General features: G+C 44.4%; 1 protein-coding gene across 1 annotated transcript in view; it reads left to right on the top strand.

The window, feature by feature from the left end:
* Positions 1-17,787, top strand: part of TMTC1 (transmembrane and tetratricopeptide repeat containing 1) — a 127,767-nt gene that overhangs the window by 24,277 nt on the left and 85,703 nt on the right. The window lies entirely within an intron of this gene.

The raw sequence follows: 17,787 nt of genomic DNA, 5'->3' as shown, positions 1-17,787 counted from the left end.
AGAAAATTGGCTCTTAAATCTGTTTTCAATCGCAACCGAACTACTAGACTGTGCTTCTGACATGCAATATTAAAAGCACTGCCGACAGATAAAATGCTGGGTTTTACTCTTCCTCCCCCACCTCTCTGCCCTCCCAGCATCACCTCCCTGCCATCCTCTGCAGCGTATTTTCCTTGAGATGGCTGATATGTTGTTAAATCTTTGTGTCTCCTTTTTTTTTGGTGTTGGTGTTTTCCTTGCTGTGAAACAAAAGATCCAGCCTTCCTCCCCTTTTCTTCCTGCATGAGTTTTAATTAATGTTTTTTGTAAAGCGTGTTAAGATCCTTGGATAGCAGTGTGGGTTTGGCAGTGGCTCAGTCTGCTGGAGAAAAGTGTATGCCTTAGAGTCTAGGGGGAAAAAAAATCTAGTAGGTTTTTAGGGTTAGAAATAGACAGGTAAAAAAAAAGAGTTAGTGGTGTTAAAAACGTTGCTTTTCTTTGACTCCTGTAATCTGAAGCACTAGTCTTGTAACAGCATGATGTTTAGTAAATGGGGTGTCTTTTTTCCTGGAGTTGGGAGTCATCCCTATTGAAATCTTGGGAACAACGTTCATTTTGCACTGGTTTACCTCTGAAACAGCATTTCTTTATGCAACCTTACCCTTTGCTTCTTTGTCCTCATGATAGAAATGAAAAGGAAACTTTGAAATGTGTCATCTGTTGTCTTAAAAATGATGGAGCGCATCCTTTTTTAAGCAGTGAAAGGAACGGAAACCATAAAACTCTCTTGATTGCTGTCAGTCCAACAATGGGGTAAAGATCCTGAACGTATCCCATATAAACTATGCCAGGGCTGACTGTGTGTACCAGCCCTCTTTTTCTGTCTCCAACATTAATGCTTTGAAACAGGTCTCTGTTTCAGGCTGTTACCACAGTGGTAAAGTCATCAGTGGGACAAAACTGGTGAAATGGTCACCCACTTCTCGGTGTTAAACCCACACGTAAGTTTGTAGTGCAGTATGGGGAGGTCCCAGCGCTTCTGACAGCCCTGGCTCCTGCCATGCCCCAGCAGCATGGAGCTGCCGTGCGGTGGGCGTGCGCGCAGCAGATGCTGCGGGGCGGTGAAATAGTCTTGCAAATTCCTTATAACAGCACGGATAGAGAAGTCCTGAAGGACCAGTGCTTGGGCAGGTGTTTTGGTGGTGGTTGGTATTTTTTTCTTAAAGCTATTACTCTCGTAAGAGTAGTGGTTTGGGTGTTTGGGGTTTTTTTTGCATGGTTGACTTGAATGAAGTGACTGCTTACAAAATACTGAAGGAAACCAGTGTTTGTGTTAGGAATGTTAGGAGTCACATCTGCAGTTCCTGTAAAACGGTTAGCTTCGTTTTGGGAACAGTTCTGCATTTTCCACACACTTGCTCTGAAAAGTGGCCATGAAGCAGCTTGAGGACATCTGGGATGCTAGATAACTGGTACTTGTGCAGAAATCAGGGAAGTCATTTGGGATGGAAAGCTGTATGTTAGTTTGACAAACATACTTGCTTGCTGGTGAAGGTGCGTTGTACCAAGTATGCTCACTACCAAGCTCCTTTTTTGAGAGCACAAGGAATTTCCCATCCTATGTCCTCCCACTTCATTTTCAGTGATTGTGGTGATGCAGTTTTTTCGGTGCTTGGCATTGCTGTGGATTGTTTGACTTAATTCACTCTGCTGTTCTGGAGGCGAAGTCCTTGAAACTCCGGATGGGAAGTATGACCATGGGTTTTACATTCCCGGGGAGACACCTGATAGGTGCTGTAGTAGACTGTAAGGTGGGCAACTTGCTCACGTACAGACAGACTCAGGTAATAGTTCCTGAAACTTGCCTCGGAAGAGAAGTCCAGAGCGCAGCTCAGGCTCGGCTCAGCTGGGTGAGGGATGGGCTCTGAGACAAGGGGCTGTGGGGCAGCCAGGCGCTCCCCGATCGGACCTGAGGTGTGTGGTCCCAAAGAGCCTGTCCCCCCAGTTCTGCATCTCAGGAACTGTTTGGGGTCTCGGCTGAAGCAGATGACTGAGGTATGATTGCATTGACACACACAATCTGCAAGCCATAAAGCAAATATCCCTACCTTGTTTTTCCAGAGGTGCCGCTGCCAAAATGCTGTAAGACTGGCTGGCACTTGGGGCTCTGGATAAGCTCTCCTCTGGTCTTCTCATTACTGATTTTAAACATGTGTTACCATATCAACATTATTTGTAGCCGTCTTTTAATTTTTTTCCCTGTCAAGAGGCAGTCTGTCTGTGTACTGCTATTGTGAGATGAGAGAAGCTTTTCCATTTATGAATCTGTCTCTTTGATTGACCCACAGAGCAGCAAAGGAAAAGCTAGCCCTACGCTTTTTGAGGCTCAGCAACATGTTTTTCCATCAAAGCTGGCATCAGTTGCTGGGAACTCAAAGTCAGGGTTGCCAAGAAGGTGAAAGTATCCTGCGCTCTCTTGCTCAATAAATACCAGACCCAAAAGGTGGTTTTTCTCCATCAGTAGTTCTAATTATTTTTGTCAGAGCCTGAGCTGTGTTTGGATAGTGTGGGTTTTGAGGGAGCTGAGGCCGAGGCAGGTGAGGTCCCTCTGTAGCTGATGGAGAGAAAGAGGGTGCTCAGGGGGTGACTCAAGGGAAGGATGGCTCTGCATCAGGCCCCCCACTCTCCTTCCCTTCCACAGCTGATGGGGGAGTTCATTTCCCTTGGAAAAAGTCAGCCTTTCTGAATACCCCCTCTGCTCCTGCTGCTCTTCTTGCAGGGGTTTCCAACAGATTTCACCAGGATTTTAGTATGTGGCTTGGAGCGCTTTGTTTCGGGAGAGCAGATTTGTCAGACTCCCAGTGCATACTGTCTGGTGACAGTTGCAGGGGCAGAGCAAAGAGCTCAGGAGAGGGAACATGCTGCCCTCCTGGTGTGCTCGCACAAGCATTGGAAATCCTGAGCGGCGGGTCAGTTAGCGCCAGGAATGCTGGCAGGACACGGATGAACAGCACCCGGTGGGATTGTCTCATTCTTCATCAAGTGCTGGCCCTCTACCAAAAGTTGTTTTAAAAAATAATAATAAATCAGTGGAAAGGAGGCATGATTCCTGTTGTGAAATCAGCAAAAGGCGGCTGTTGACAGGAGTGAAAGTGGGATGGAGTCCGTAGGGTTTCGGCTTCCTTCTCCATAACTTGGTGGATGTTGATGTTATTTGTATCAGATGTGGCCTTACAGAATCAATAAGAGACAAAAATAAATTGAAATAAATGAAATGTCTGGCACATTTGAGTTTTAAAGTGAGTTTGTGTGCAACCGGAGGATGGTTGGCTGAGTCAAGGAGTGCAATCTGGTATAATACAGTCCCTATTTTGGAGATGTTACCGGAGAGGTATGCACAGGATCCCAATTACATGTTGGAAATACTTCCACGCGCACCCTTGTTTGAATCAGGTCAAAACCACGTTGTTGCCCATACACCTTGCTTTGCGCCCAGGAGGTGGGTGATGGGCACAGAGGGCATCCATGCAACCAGCAGTGCTGTAAGGTGTGCCGGAGGCGGCCGCTGCTGCCAGCCTGCTCACCCCTGCCCAAGGGGGCAGCGGGGACAGCCTCGGGTTGGCAGCGCTTCATCCAGCATGAGAGCTGCCAAGATGGGTCTGTAGACTGTGCCAGCTAAACCAAAGCCGAGCACTGACCTTGGAGGAAGGAAGGAGGGAACAAGCATGAGCTCCTGTTGACTCATTGCTGGATTAAAATGAATTTATTAGATTCATCCTAATGAAAAAAAGCAAAAAACCAAAACAAACAAAAAACCCTGGACATCCTAAAAAGCTTTATTTAAACTGTTATTTTTTCTTTATTAGTAACTTTAACCCTCCGGAAAAAAAAAACCAAGCCCTAAACAAAACACAAAAGGGGAAAAAAGGCATTTCTCAGTGAACAGCATGCTTTGTTTCTATTTGGACGTTTTCTAAATAAAAAATGTAGAAAAAGAGTTAGGTTCAATAACAGTCATACTTTTCCCAGGGGTGGGATAGAAAGAGGAGGCTATTAAGATGCTGCTCCTTGTTCCCACCAGCCTGGATGGCTGAAGGTTGGTCAACGGTCAATGTTTTTCTTGTGGAGCTTGCAAAAGTGCAACGTAGGTCTGGCAAAGATGTAAATCTGGGTTGAAATAATCAGTATTCCTCCTCCCTTCCCCTGTCCCCATCTCTACATTAAATGTGTGAGAATAAACTGAGGCCTCAGTTTCATGCACTACCTATAGCACTCATGGCTGACCTTCAGGAGTTCCCCCCACACACACACTTCTGTATGTTCATAAGGAAGCCCAATCATTTAAACCATCTGGAAGATCCCTGAACTGCTACAGTTCCATAATCATTTCCCTCCCAGCTTATAAAACTGGCTCTTTCCAGTTTACTGCCAGGCCCTTTCATTGCAGATTGAAAAAATAAAGGTCTCCAAGGACTGTGTGCTTCTCAGCTCTCCAAGAGATCGATCGGATCAATTTGCCTCTGTGCGTTTTGACGTCTCTGTCCTAATTCTGGGGACCGCTGCTCTGGCATGCTGTCAGGTGGCTGTTTGTAAAAGGAGAGACTCCTGGATCTGCTCAGGGCACTATAACAAACTCATTAGAGGTTAAAATACCCAACAAACGAAAAAAGGGGGCAGTGGGGGCTCTCCAATAGGTATCAGTGATCTGGGCAGAATTTTTCTTTTTACCTGAGGCGAGCAGGTTACGGGGTAACGCAGCATGTGTGCTTTGCTCAAGACCTTAAACTAATGCAGATGATTTGTCGTGATTTTTGTAATGTGAGTTTTATTAAGTTGCCCGAAGCACAGTACGTTCATCAACACTTTGCCACGGTTGGCTCCATCCATCTTGTAAAATCAGTTTCTTTCTGGCCCTTGTGAAAAGTGCCCTTTTCTGCCTTCTCCATCACAGCCCTGAGCTATCAATGCAAGGAAACAAAACCGAAGCTTTGCTCAAGTAAAGTGCACTTGGGCAAGCTTGTGCTCTCTGGGGGAAGCTTTGACGGGCAGCAGCTACTTATGTAAACTCCACGGCTTCTCTGCTCCTGGGAAAGCACTGCAGTAACCCCCAGCCCTGAGCAGGGCAGGATAGAGACTCATCGCCAAGGAGAAGCTCTGATCTGGGGCTGGTGTCTGTAGTGTAGGTGCCTCCTGTGCTAAGCACCGCCGGAGGGGCGTGCGATGGCCAAATTTGATAGAAACTGATGCTGCTTTGGAGATGTCTGCTTTGTTACCCATGCAGGATCCCCAAGCTAAGTGGGATTTGATGAGTCACAGAGTCTGATGGCTTTCGATGAGGATGTTGCTCTCTGTATTAATTTCTGGCGATCAAAATGAGACTGCTAAATCAGTCCATTTGTTTGGTATTATTCTCTTCTTTTTCTCAGAATAACCTTCTTTCCTCAGGGTCTGAGGGCAAGAGTTTTACATGGTTAATTCAGGAATGTTTTTCTTCCCATCCATTTCACTGCTTATAAAAACTTCAGAAGTAAACCAGGAAGTATAAAAAAGAATTTCTGGAATAAGTATAGCATTACTGTTTCAGAAGTTTTTTCCTACCGAGACATATTTTGGAAAAAGACCCTTTCTCCTGTGTATAAATAACACACGTACACGTAATTTGAAAGTTTTTATAATGGCTTATGAACAACAGCCTGTATTGACACTTCTAATTTTGTATTATGTTTTAAAAATCTTGCCTTCATTTTTTCTCCGCCGTTCAGGTTTCTGTGATTTGTTTTTGTTTGGCTCGTGGGTATATTGGATGCTTTACTTGTTTAATTGCATTTTAACCACAAGAGTATATGTGATTGGCACTTGGAACAAGTCTTTATTTCTCTGGGAATGTTTGCAGAATAGCAATTCTGATAGCTGCTTTACGGATGTTACATTTAATCAATAACTCAAATACAGAAATAACGGCACCTCTCTGTCTTTAGTCTTGCTGGCAATATTACCCGCGCTGGCTGGTACTTTTTTTTTAATTATTCAGCAAGGGCCTATGTGTTGTGTTTAATAAGAGGATCAAGCATACGCGTGCAAATATTAAAGGGGAACAAGAAAAGAAATAGAATTGGGTAGTTTAATGAAAATGTCTGTTTCCTGCAAGCCCATTTGTGTGAGTCTTTAGATCAGGATTGCTTGTCCTAGGCCATCTTCACAAGTGAATATGGGAGAGTCGGTTCTCCTGCCTTCGCTGCAGCGAGACCGCTGCCGCGCTGCAGAGCAGAGGCCGTGCCACTGTTCTTCTGTAGCGACTCCTCTGATGGCGTTTGAGGCCGAGGTGCTGGCTGTGTCCACGTACCTGTGCGGCACTGCTCCCAAGAGCCTCCGCTGTCCCTTAGGAATGAGAAGATGTGTTTGTGGTAGCTCTGGTACCACATCTGCATCATTCTGACCAGATCCTGTCACTGTCGGGAGTCCAGATGAGCACAGACCACAGGAGTATCCTGAGGGCCCTAGAGCCTTTCCCACCATGTGTGGCTCCTTCTCCTTGCCCACCAAGGCCTGTCTGCCCACACCCTCACGCCCTCCTCTTGGTTGGCTTGTGGGGCAGGTGTGATGCCAGAGGGTGCCCCACACGGTAGCCAGAGCGGGCATCCCTTCGACAGTGCGGAGACGCGTTGCGTGGTGGGGCTGTGAAAGGGATGACGTGACCTGGTTGAACTGATCTTGGTCGTGGCTTACCGCAACGACCCAGACCATGGCTAATTCGGGGGGTGACGAGGCCTTGAACAAACTTCACGGTGCATTTTCCTGCGTTTCCTTCAAGGCAAAGAGGCGACGTGCCTTCTAGCATGGGGTGTTTGGGAAGAGAGGTTGTCAGTTACTTGGGAAAGTTTGTCCCTGCAAATACGCACCTGAGCGTCAGCTCCAGCCCCCTCCTGTAGAAGTTTGATGTGGTTGGGGGGTGCGTTACAAGCTGCTGCAAAATCCCCGGGGCAGGAGCTGCTCGTATTTTTGCTGAGTGTGACATCCCGTAAGCTTTCCTGTGAGCAACTGTGCAGGCTCTTCCACGCTTGCCAGGCTTTTAAATATCAGAATTTAAACCCAAACCCACTTCTTTGGAGATGGAGACTACAAAACGGTGTCGTTTTCTTGCTGCTGCTTATTTTTGGAAGTTGCCAATGCGGTTCAAAGCAAGTATCTTAGTGACTTAAAGAAGACTGGAGTATTTGTGGCCTTACTTTTCTGGCAGTAGATGAGACTGAATTGTAGTCAAAACAGGATAAAATGTAATTATTTTTTTCTAATTCTGCCAAGTTTCAGAATTATTTTTTTATTGAAATGCTTTTGGCTTTTACCTTTATTATCTGTTTAGATGAGATATAAATAATAGCTTTGCAGAGGAAATCCATTTAAGCAAGCCACTAATCTTTACTGGCTATTGCATATTTTAATTTTTATTTTTCACAGATGAACCCTGTCATAACCAAAACATGAGTGCCTGTAATGAAAGAACAGGTCCATTTTTAATTTGAAGAATTTAAGGATTAGTGTGTAGATGATTGTGTGGAAAAGTGACAGAGATAAAAGTTCTTGGAAGTACAGTGTTTGGTATTACATGCCAACAGTAATAGCACAGGCACGGTTTACTTACATGGCTGCTGACAAAAGAAGTCATTTGCTGCCAATTTTTGAATTGTTTTCTTTCACATTCTTTCTGTGTTGCAGTATAACTTTGGCATTGAGTTGCATTTGATTGCAAACATCAAAAAGTTGTTCTGAAAGGATACCAGCTCTGGAGAATGTTATTTTGCTTCTTCACTATATTGCTAAGAAGAGTGTGAGGAAGGGTGGGGTTTTTTTACCATTTATTTTGTATTTAGAGATGGCTGTGACATACTTTCACATTCTTTCTGTGTTGCAGTATAACTTTGGCATTGAGTTGCATTTGATTGCAAACATCAAAAAGTTGTTCTGAAAGGATACCAGCTCTGGAGAATGTTATTTTGCTTCTTCGCTATATTGCTAACAGACTCGTGTCATTCATATTTAAAAAGAACAGGCTATTTTTGAGGATGTTAAAAATAACAGACGGTTTCCTAACAAGAAGAGTGTGAGGAAGGGTGGGGTTTTTTTACCATTTATTTTGTATTTATAACAAAATATTTTACATAATTGACATATTTACGTGATTGTGACATATTTACGGATTGCTTTATTTAATCTGACAGAAGCAAAGGAACATGCCAGATCAAATGTCAGATTAAGAATTTTCCGGAAAGGAAATACCTTCTTCCTGAAGTATTTAGCATTGACATCCAGTAAACTGGTTTTTAAGTAGCTGATGCATGGATTTCATTTTGAAGAAAAAGTTTGTGGAAAACAGGCCTAGCTTCAGTTTGAGGACAATACAGCTGAATTTAGTGTCTTTGCCACTGGTGGCTTTTGACAGTCAGTCTGGATCCAAACAAGGACCATCCCTTTCCATCATGTGAATTTGGGAAAATTCTCGGTGGAAACAGGTTATAACCTCTTTCAATTTAGAGGGTGTTTTCAGAAGAATCCACTCAAGCTTTTTGGTCTTCATTAACCCCTTGCATAGCAAACTGTTGGTGTTGCAGTAGTGCCTGTGCACTAGCTCTTGCTCTCTCCTTGCTCGCTGCCTGCTCCCACGAGGTCTGTGCTAACATGGTTCTTTCTCCCTGCCCCAGCCCTCAGAGCTCGCTGTCCTAAGGCAGGGGCAGCCGGGGAGGAGGAGGAGGGAAGGTTATCAAATGTATGAACATCTCATTATCACTTGCTGTTTGTTTCTAGACGTCCGTAAAGTGGTTCTTGGACATGAGCGCTGGTGAACTCTCCATACGCTCTGTTTCACTGTCCTGAAGGTCCACAGTCCCCCTGTCCCATCTTAGCGGTGTGATAACTGCTCCTCTTTCCATCTTTTCTCAGTCAAGGATTCAAATGGCAGATGTGTGATTCCTCTTCCCCCCCTGGCCCTCCTCCCCTTTCCAATTAAGTGAAAAATATGAGTTTAAATTAAATTAGACTGGTAGTTTGGGATTGCAAGTAAATTATGGAAGAATTAAAAAAAGATGAATAGGTTTGAAATAAAGCAATACTCTTCAGGCTACATTTACAGGGAGTTCAGGAGTGTATTTCCTCGCAAACTGAGCACACGTCCCCGGAAACCGGACTTCCACCTACCACTGTCACTTGATTTACCACAAATGCTCACAACTAAAACATTATGTGCCTCTCCAAGCGTTGTAAAAAGCTTCTTTTTGGGCTGACCCCAAATGATGACTTAAAAAATACCATTCAGTCCAGCAAACATATTTAAGAAAACAAAACAAACAAACAAAAACTACAACAGGTGAGCATTTGCCCTCATTGAGAGCAGGCTCAGCTGTAAAAATTTGCTTTCTTCCCCTCCTTCCTCAAGTCAAACTCCAATAAGTGATTTAAATTCCTTAAAGAGTTCTTTCAGCAGCTGGGATCTGGACCAGCTTAACCTTACCTGTGCCCTGATGCTTCTCATCAGTGCCTGTCACTTTTTTTAGGGCTGATACGGGGGGGGAGGGAGTGACAGGCTTTTTCCCTAGAGGAGCTCCCTTCTGTTCCCAGCGTATCCTCCTGGTTGTAGTAGGGGCAAATGCATCCATCCTCACCTTGGGGCAGAGTGCTTGGGCTCCTGCCTGCATTCCTCACTGTGTTTTCTGAGGGCTGGTTGCCTATGTGGTGCCATGTGTTTGTCCGCGACAAGTAGGTGGATGTGAATATGGTGGTCTCCCTTTTGTCCTGTTCTCTTTGGTTTTGGTGTTTTGGGGTTTTTTTGCCCCACCATTCCTTATTTGATCTTTTTTTTGCCGCTGTATTTGAATCCAGGATGGTTTGATGTTGCTAGCAATGGTATGTGTTATTTCCTACTTTGAGGTGTGTAATTTTCCTCTCCTGTGTGGGGTGCAGGAGTGTCACCAGAAGGAGACTGACAGTCTCACAGACATGGATTTCTGTGCTTTTTCTCTGCCCTATTTTAGTGACGGAATGGATTTATTCCTCCTCTTAAATTTCTCTCTCTTTTAAGTACGTGTACTAGGGTCCTGGGCAAAGACAACAGCAAAAAGTTAGAGCCTTAATTCCCTAATTGCACATACATAATTTTAAAGCCACCATTGTTCCTTCTCTAAATTAGCAGACTAGTTGGACCAGTGTGTGTTTACCGACATGAAACGCTTTATGGAGATCATCAAAGCAAGGCAGCAGGCCTCCACATCTTTTGTGGCTTGTCGGTAAATTTTTACTAGGACACTTGATTCCCAGGGACACCTCAATAATTTCCGCTCGCGGTAGTGGAGCCTTGTGAGTGACTGGAAGATAACCTCCTCCCCTCTTCACATAAAAGCTGGTAAGCTATTTCTTTGTGACTAGGGAGCGTGTTTTAGATACCCTGCAGACCCCACGCTCCCTGCCTGTGCGCGGTGGGTCTGCCAGCAGCCCCTTTGCCAAGCCTGGCCCTGCAGAGCAAGCTGGGCCCATGGATGCTGTGCTGTGTTTTGGGGATGGCTGTTTTTGAGAGCTGCCAGATCTTTTCTGTGCAAAGCCCCAAAGGCAGCAGTCAGTCTGCAGGAGCTCTGGCTATCCTCTGTGGTTTTGGGCCCATCTGCTCATGCTAGATTGGTTCATCTAGTGGAGCTGCTCTGGGGAAGGTGGGCTCTTCCCTGCCTGGGGTGCCACAGTCCAGCTCTTGAGTGCTCACAGGGAATGCACGTGAACGGAGCTCCAGTGGCAGCAGATTTCTTGGATACTGCTGCTGGATCTCTGACGGCAGCAGAGGTCTGAATATCTCCATGTATCTCCATCTTTCTCTTCCGTTCTCTCCTTCCTGGCTCCTCTTTGTTCCTATCCTTTGCCTCTTTGTGCCTAATTTCTTTTCTTTCTCTGTTATCTCCTCCCTTCCTTGAAATAACATACTCACATAGCTGCCTTCAGACACCAATTTTCAGTTCTCTGCAGTCCAAGTAAATGGTCTCCTCCGGGCTGGATACAGGTATTGCAGGAGAGAGTCTCCTGTCTCAAAGGCTTTGCAAGAGCAATGTGAGGAGAGTCTGATGCCGTTCCTGCAGGCTGCTGCAAGATGATGTTTGGTAGAGCTGGAAACCCTGGGGAACTGACAGAAATCTCTAGTGAGTGTTGCAAATGGAGATTTTTTCCCAGTGGCTTGTCACGTGCCCAGAAGCAGAGTGAGTTGTCACTGAAAGCAGTAACAGGAGCATCTCTGCAGTCTATCTACTACATTTCAAATCCCAGCTCCAAAGTAAGGAACCAATGAAGTTTTCCCAACTAAATGGTTGCACAACTTTGTTGGCATGGGCAAATCTCTCTCACTGCTTTTTGAGGAACGATCTAACTGTTTTACCTGATACTTTCAAGGAAAAAAACAATTTCAGCTTGACACAGACTCCTGGAATGGGAAACTTCCAGCTTGAATGAATAAAGCTTGTCAAAAGAACAAGCAGCTGGACACAGGGGTTTGTAGTTGAATGTGTGGAGCAGCCACAGCTATTGCTGCTGCTTATAATGCAGTTACCTGAAATACCTCTATACCAGCCCTTAACTGGGCTAGGAAAGGAAATAATGGACCTAATGGTGGATTTCAAAGCCTCACGTGTGTGTGGTGCAGAGGAAAACAAATGGCTGAAATCGATGGAAGCTTCAAATTGCAGGCACAGTGCTTCGGTTTCCTGAGATCTGGAGGAAGGTGGCCGTTCTTTGGTGAGGTCTTACTTTTCCTGTTAGCCCTGCTCCACCTTGTCTCCTCCTTGCGTTGGTGGAATGTCTGGTATGAGGGGAAGCCCTTTTTCATATTCTTGGTCACATCTTTGATCCATTAAGTGCATTTTGCTACTTACATTTTTTCTCTTTCTGTTCCTGATGCTCTACTGTGCCTCTGTCTCTTCCTTTCCCCGTTCATCCCAGTTTTCTTCCTCCACTTTCATCCCACACAGAATGAGGTATGTATTGCCTAAAAGAATAAAGAAAAGCCACAAGTGGGATCATCTTTTCTGCTGTATATGCCAATACAGTTATGCTCTGCTCTGCTTTTCATGAAAATCCAATAAACAGCAAGAACCCCAATTTTGTGGTCACATCGAAAATGTACAGGAAGAATACATGCCATTATCAGTGCAAATGAGTTAAAACAACTGTGACTTTCATAAAATCTCTCTATGGCCCCCTAAAGAGCCTGTAAAAGTGTTTCTGTTTGCGTGTGTGTTGCATCTGGGTCTGCGTGGGTAGTGATGGCTGGGATTTAGGGCTCTTCAGGGAGATAAGGAGCAAGGATGCCACACAAGCTGCAGGGAATGTCAAGACTACTCATAAAGAGGGAAGAAAGAGGGCTTGTCTTTTTTTCTCTTGCAAAACCTGTAGCTATGACTTCTACTTTCTCTGAATTGACAGGTATTTTAAGCAAGTTAAAAATCCAGACACATCTGGAATGTATTGGCTTTTTTTTATTATTCTTTTTTTTTAACTCCATGATGGATTTTTCACTCCTGTATTCTCCCTGGGTTATCACATAGACTTTGTCCGTGATGGTTGTCCTCGAGGAGGAATGTAGGCTGGAAATGTTGGCTAGGTTGAAATGATACTTCTCCAGTGTAAGATGTAGCTAAATGGATAGATTGTAAGGAATCCGTCTTTAAGTAGAAAAGGTAAGGGTGGTCTCTAGAGACAAAATATGGCTCCTCTAAAAATTCTGCATCCTCAGCAGGGGAATCTGTCAATTTGGTTTGGACCTAATTGTGCATCTAACAATGACCTTGGCATTCACTTAAAATAGCCCCTTCTAAGTTTAAAGATGTCTTGATTAGCAGTGTCTTACTGTTATCGATAATTAAGAATTCAGCCTTGCTTTTATACTCATCCTTCTAATGCCCTCCTTTAGTATTAGGGTTTTGAAAGTGTTAGTTCAAAACACTGGCAGTTGCTGGGAGTTAGATCTATTTCCTGAGAAGAATATAAATGGGAGCAATGATCATCTCACAACAAAGGGACCTGGCCAAAACCAGCTCTTGAAATACCATAGCTAGTACTTATCTTGGTCTTTTAAATGTCCCCAGTGGGGAACATCCATCCATCATACATCTTGTTTGTTCACTTCCCTTGAGAAAGCCTTCAAAGAGAACACAAGAGTGAGTTCACGTTTTATTCCACAGCTGAGTCAGCTGCAGCATGGGATAACTGTGTTGTCGATACCGGTTTGTGACAGCGTACACAGCCGTGGCAATGCACGGCAGCTGAGGAGCTGCCCTGCTCCTTTCTGTAAACTCCAGATGCCTCCAGTGGTACAGGCAAATTAAAATAGCTGCCTGCTTCTTAGAGAAGTTTGTTTTGATTAACACGGAGTCCATCTGGTACCAGCAAAGTTTACATTCCTGTAAACTGCACGGTATTGAGTTTTACTAGGCCACCTACCCTGCTGTCTTCAATTATAAAACCTCCAAGTGCCCTGGTGATGTAATTGATTTTAGGATGAGCCGTGCTTTTTCAGGAAGCCGGAGCTGCCAAATATCTTTCTTGGCCTCCACTCGAACTGTGCAAGAGGTAGTCCCTGCATTATTAAGCATTTCTTGGATTTATTGTTTGTTGTGATTCTGGTTGCTTCAGGGAGTGTTCCTGAAAGGCTTTTAAAAGACAGCAAGTAGGCAATTACATGCTGGTTTGCGTTGTGGGAAAGCTGGTATGAAGCAGACGTGGAACCTCCACCCAAACGGGCCCTTTTCACACTCATTTATCAAACCTGGTGATCTGGATTTCCTCCTTTAATTTTATAATTTCATTAGGAAAATCTGTGAGACCCACATCTTGAAATGTTCTCCCACTCTGGAGGTAACACTTGACTGCGTGGTGCTACCATCAACAGAGTTTTCCTGTGTATGTCCCACGCCTGCTCTCATGTGGGAATGAATGTGTGTGTGTCTTGGCACAGGGAGCCACGTTACTCCGGTTGGGGTGGAGCAGGTGCTAGGGAGTGGTTCCCAGGAACAGTGGGATGTTTGGCAGCCTGGTGTAGTTGGCAAAGGCACGGAAATCTGACCTGTAAATGACTTTATACGAGGCAGCTGTTTAAAACAGGTATAAAACAGTTCAACTGTTGTAATAGTAATTTCTTTGATTGTCCTAGCTAAATGCAAAATAGCGAGCTTTGTCTGATCTTAAGGCTGTGTGCGAAGTTCAGCATACCTTCGGAGTTTTTTACAAGGTGCAGTTTGTCACTGACATTTAGCCAACTTTCTCATTTGCAGTTCATTTGATTTTTAATGCATAAACCGGGTATTGTTCTTCACCTGCACCGGACATGAGATATTTTACTAGTTACCTTTCCTGAAATAAGTAGTAGCCTCAATAAGGTACCCTGGAAAACCACACGGTTCTTGTAAAGCTTGGATGCATTGAGCATAACCCATATGTTTACGCCACTCCTACAGGTTGATCTGATGGGCATACAGTTGGATTCCCAAGCAATGAGCCATGTTATCTGTCGTGGTTTCCAGACAGACTTCAGGACAGCAGCTTTCTCAAAATGGAAAAACTTTGCTTCTTAATGGAACTGTTGCGGAAAGAAAGCATTTCTTAACCAAAGCTGCAAAGTAGCAAAAGCACTTGAGGGAAGGATCAGAAAATTCAGGGTGCTCTGAACCCTCTTGCTTTGCCCATTCCCGGTTACCCGTTGCTTTCATTCTGGTTCCCTCTTGCTTGCTGTCCATCTGCTCTTCAGCGCAGCGTGGTGATTCGCAGTTGGTGTCAGTGCAGAGGTTTCCTGCTTACCTGGAGATGTTACAGCTCCACAGCATAATCTCTGAGGGACCTTCCAGGGTTTTCCGAAATGCCCGTTCTGCAGCAGCCAGAGCTACGCTGCAGCTCAGTGGAGCTCTTCAAATTAACTTTGATGTGCAGATAAAACTCGTGGCTTGAGACTGTGTTTGGTAGCTGGCATGGTATGATAGAATCGTGGAATCATAGAATGGTTTGGGTTGGAAGGGACCTTAAAGACCATCCAGTTCCAACCCCCCTGTCATGGGCAGGGACACCTTCCACTAGACCAGGTTGCTCCAAGCCTCATCCAGCCTGGCCTTGAACACTTCCAGGGATGGAGCATGCTGCAAGGAGGGTGTGGTATGTGGGCAGCATTTCAGTTACTTGTAGGCAGATTAAACATCTTGATTTTGACTTTTTTTTTTAAGAGTAAGCATTTCTGCACCGTACTGCCGAGGATGAAAGAGCAGCTACAGCCTTCCGTTCTTATTCATTTGCCGGCTTTAATTTTCTCCTCGGGCCAGGCTTGAGAGGGAACAGAGAGATGGTAATGGTGAGGGTTCCTCTATGGTGGTCTCCAGACCTAGGTCAGTGTTTGCAAGGCCCTGAAGCACAGGCGTGCTTTCCTGAGCCTGAGAGGCCTAAAATGCAATTTACCCTTCTCTCTGAAGGGCTGCCTTCCCAAACAATGTGTTGTCCCTAGCAGTCGTTCCAGCTGGAAGATTTTTGATGCAAACTTGATCTGATAAAAGCCAGATCCCTGCGGAGCATGGCAAAGCAGTGGGGTCTGCATGACCCCATTTCCCTGCAGGTGCTGCCCCACCCCGACTGTGAATGGTTGTTCTGGGGGGTGGCAAACGCGTGGCCCAGGGATGACAGCCACCTCAGGAGTTTTGGGTTACCGGTGCGAGGTGATGCAGTTTCTCAAGGATGAAGTTGGCAGGCTTCTTGACACCGATAAAAGTGCTCCTCTGTCTCTAATCGAAGTCTTGGAGAAAAAGCTGAAGTGTTCTGGCTGATCTTTTCCCAGAATAATTCCACCTAAAGCAAATATTTGTAATGGAATACTTCTGCCCGAAGTGTTGCAGTTGGTTACAACTACAAGTGAGTGGAAACAGGTTCTTGAAAAGACTCAGTCAGCGTGATTAATAGAGGGCTCTGCTCCCTCCACCCATAAAAACACAAACAAAATGCAACCCAACACTTCTGTTCCTGCTGCATATCGCGAGGAGATTGCTTTTTGTAAAAGGTTCCAGTAGGGAACCAAGACCAGGGTTTGATCCAAATGCTATTAAAGTCACCGAGAGTCTTTCCCTTCGGCTCCGGTGGGCTTTGGAGCAGGGCCATGGTGAACACTTGAAGGCCAGCCTGACCTTTCAGGGCGAGAGAAGGCTGAAGGCTTATTTTCATCTCACTTGTACTTGCTGGAGCCTGATTAAAATCAGTGGGAGCTCAAAAAACTTTGCACACTGCGGAGTTCAGCCCTTGAAGACTAGTCTGACATTTAAGTTGGATTCGGTCCTTAAATGTCAAAATTTGTAAATAAGTAGACACCAAAGACTGAAAGTCATCTGGCCTGCTTTACAACGCATGGTTTGGTTCCGAAGTTTTACGCACAGCGCTTAGGGAAGGTTTTCTGGAGAGCAGTTGTTTTGTAGAGAGCACCCAGATGTACTCTCTCGTTGTTAAATGCCGCCTCTGTTTCTTGCTGGCTTTGCCCCCAGTGCTTTTGTCTGCAGTGAAATCTTTTCTCCGACTCGCCATGGTGACCAGGCTTGCAAACTTCCTACTATAGAAAATTTGAACAAAAAGCCAGATATTAAAGACTCTTGGCAGCATTAGGAAGTTCTTCAATCTTGTTTATTGGAAGACTCGAAGGGTGGAAGCAATCAGGTGGTAGTCTGTCTTGAGGAATTTGGAGAGGAAGTAAGAGGCATTTTGTATGCTGGATGTTCACGGGAGAAACGTACGATGCTTTCATGGTCGGAACGCTAACTTGCGCATAGGTGGTGTGATTCATGCTGCAGGTTTTGTGAATCATTTAAATAGAGTATCCTAATACTGATTGTATGTTACACAGAGGAACCTGCAAATGGTTTTGTTCTGAATTTATTTTGTTTATTTGATATTTATAAGTTCTTAAAATTATTTGTCATTTTTTCAATAGTTTTCTGTCTCCTCTATGCTTAAAATATTCCTGTTGTCTCTTCTGTATTTATTTTTGTTTCTCATGGCTTTATTACAGTGACAAAGCCTCTGTAAGGTTGAATAGAAATGGAATTACCAATAAATTAATGGCATAGGTATGGCACCGTTTGTTACATTAAGCAAGCTCCTTAGAATTTGTCAAGTGCTTCCACCCTATATTAAAATAAATGTGTACTTTTGGCTCCAGATGCAGTTTTAATTTTACTTCTTGAGAAACAGAAAGGTTTTTATGAACATTCCTACAACAATAAACCACCTGTCTGTTTGTCTCTGTGCAGTTAATTATCATAACACCTTGTCAGCAGACTTGTAATGAAACTTACGTGTGCGGAATAGACTTTAAAAAAAATAATGCATAAAATAAGTTCAGTTCTGCTAGACAGTTATTCCCATCTCTGGAGACTGAGCAGAGAGCTGGGAACGAGGACTTTTTGCGTTTTAATCATGGCCTAAAATTGAATTGCTCTGTTTGGGTGACCTTTTAAAAAATGTGTCTTGGTGTAGTCTTCTGGGAGTCTGAAGACAGCAATCTTAGTGAGACACACGTGGGAGTTTTCTGAGGAATAAGGAGTTAATTGATGATTTAAAAGCCAAATCAGATTTTGATGGGGGAACTGCAATGTATTATAGTGTGTGTTATTTGAAGTGGTCTCGGTATTTTACTTCAGTCATGTGGAAAGGGCTTTGAAGAGGAAGAATGCCATCATTATTACAGCACGTCAGTTTAGGTGGTTAAAACAATGTACAGGCTTTTTTTCAGTTTGAAAAATGAGTTGTTGTTTAAAAGTATTTCTACAA

The sequence above is a fragment of the Eurypyga helias genome, unplaced genomic scaffold (genome assembly GCF_000690775.1).
Source record: "Eurypyga helias isolate BGI_N326 unplaced genomic scaffold, ASM69077v1 scaffold2499, whole genome shotgun sequence".
In the NCBI taxonomy this organism is placed as follows: Eukaryota; Metazoa; Chordata; class Aves; order Eurypygiformes; family Eurypygidae; genus Eurypyga; species Eurypyga helias.
The sequence above is the reverse complement of the archived record's forward strand: the minus strand, read 5'-3'. Positions and strand labels throughout refer to the sequence as shown.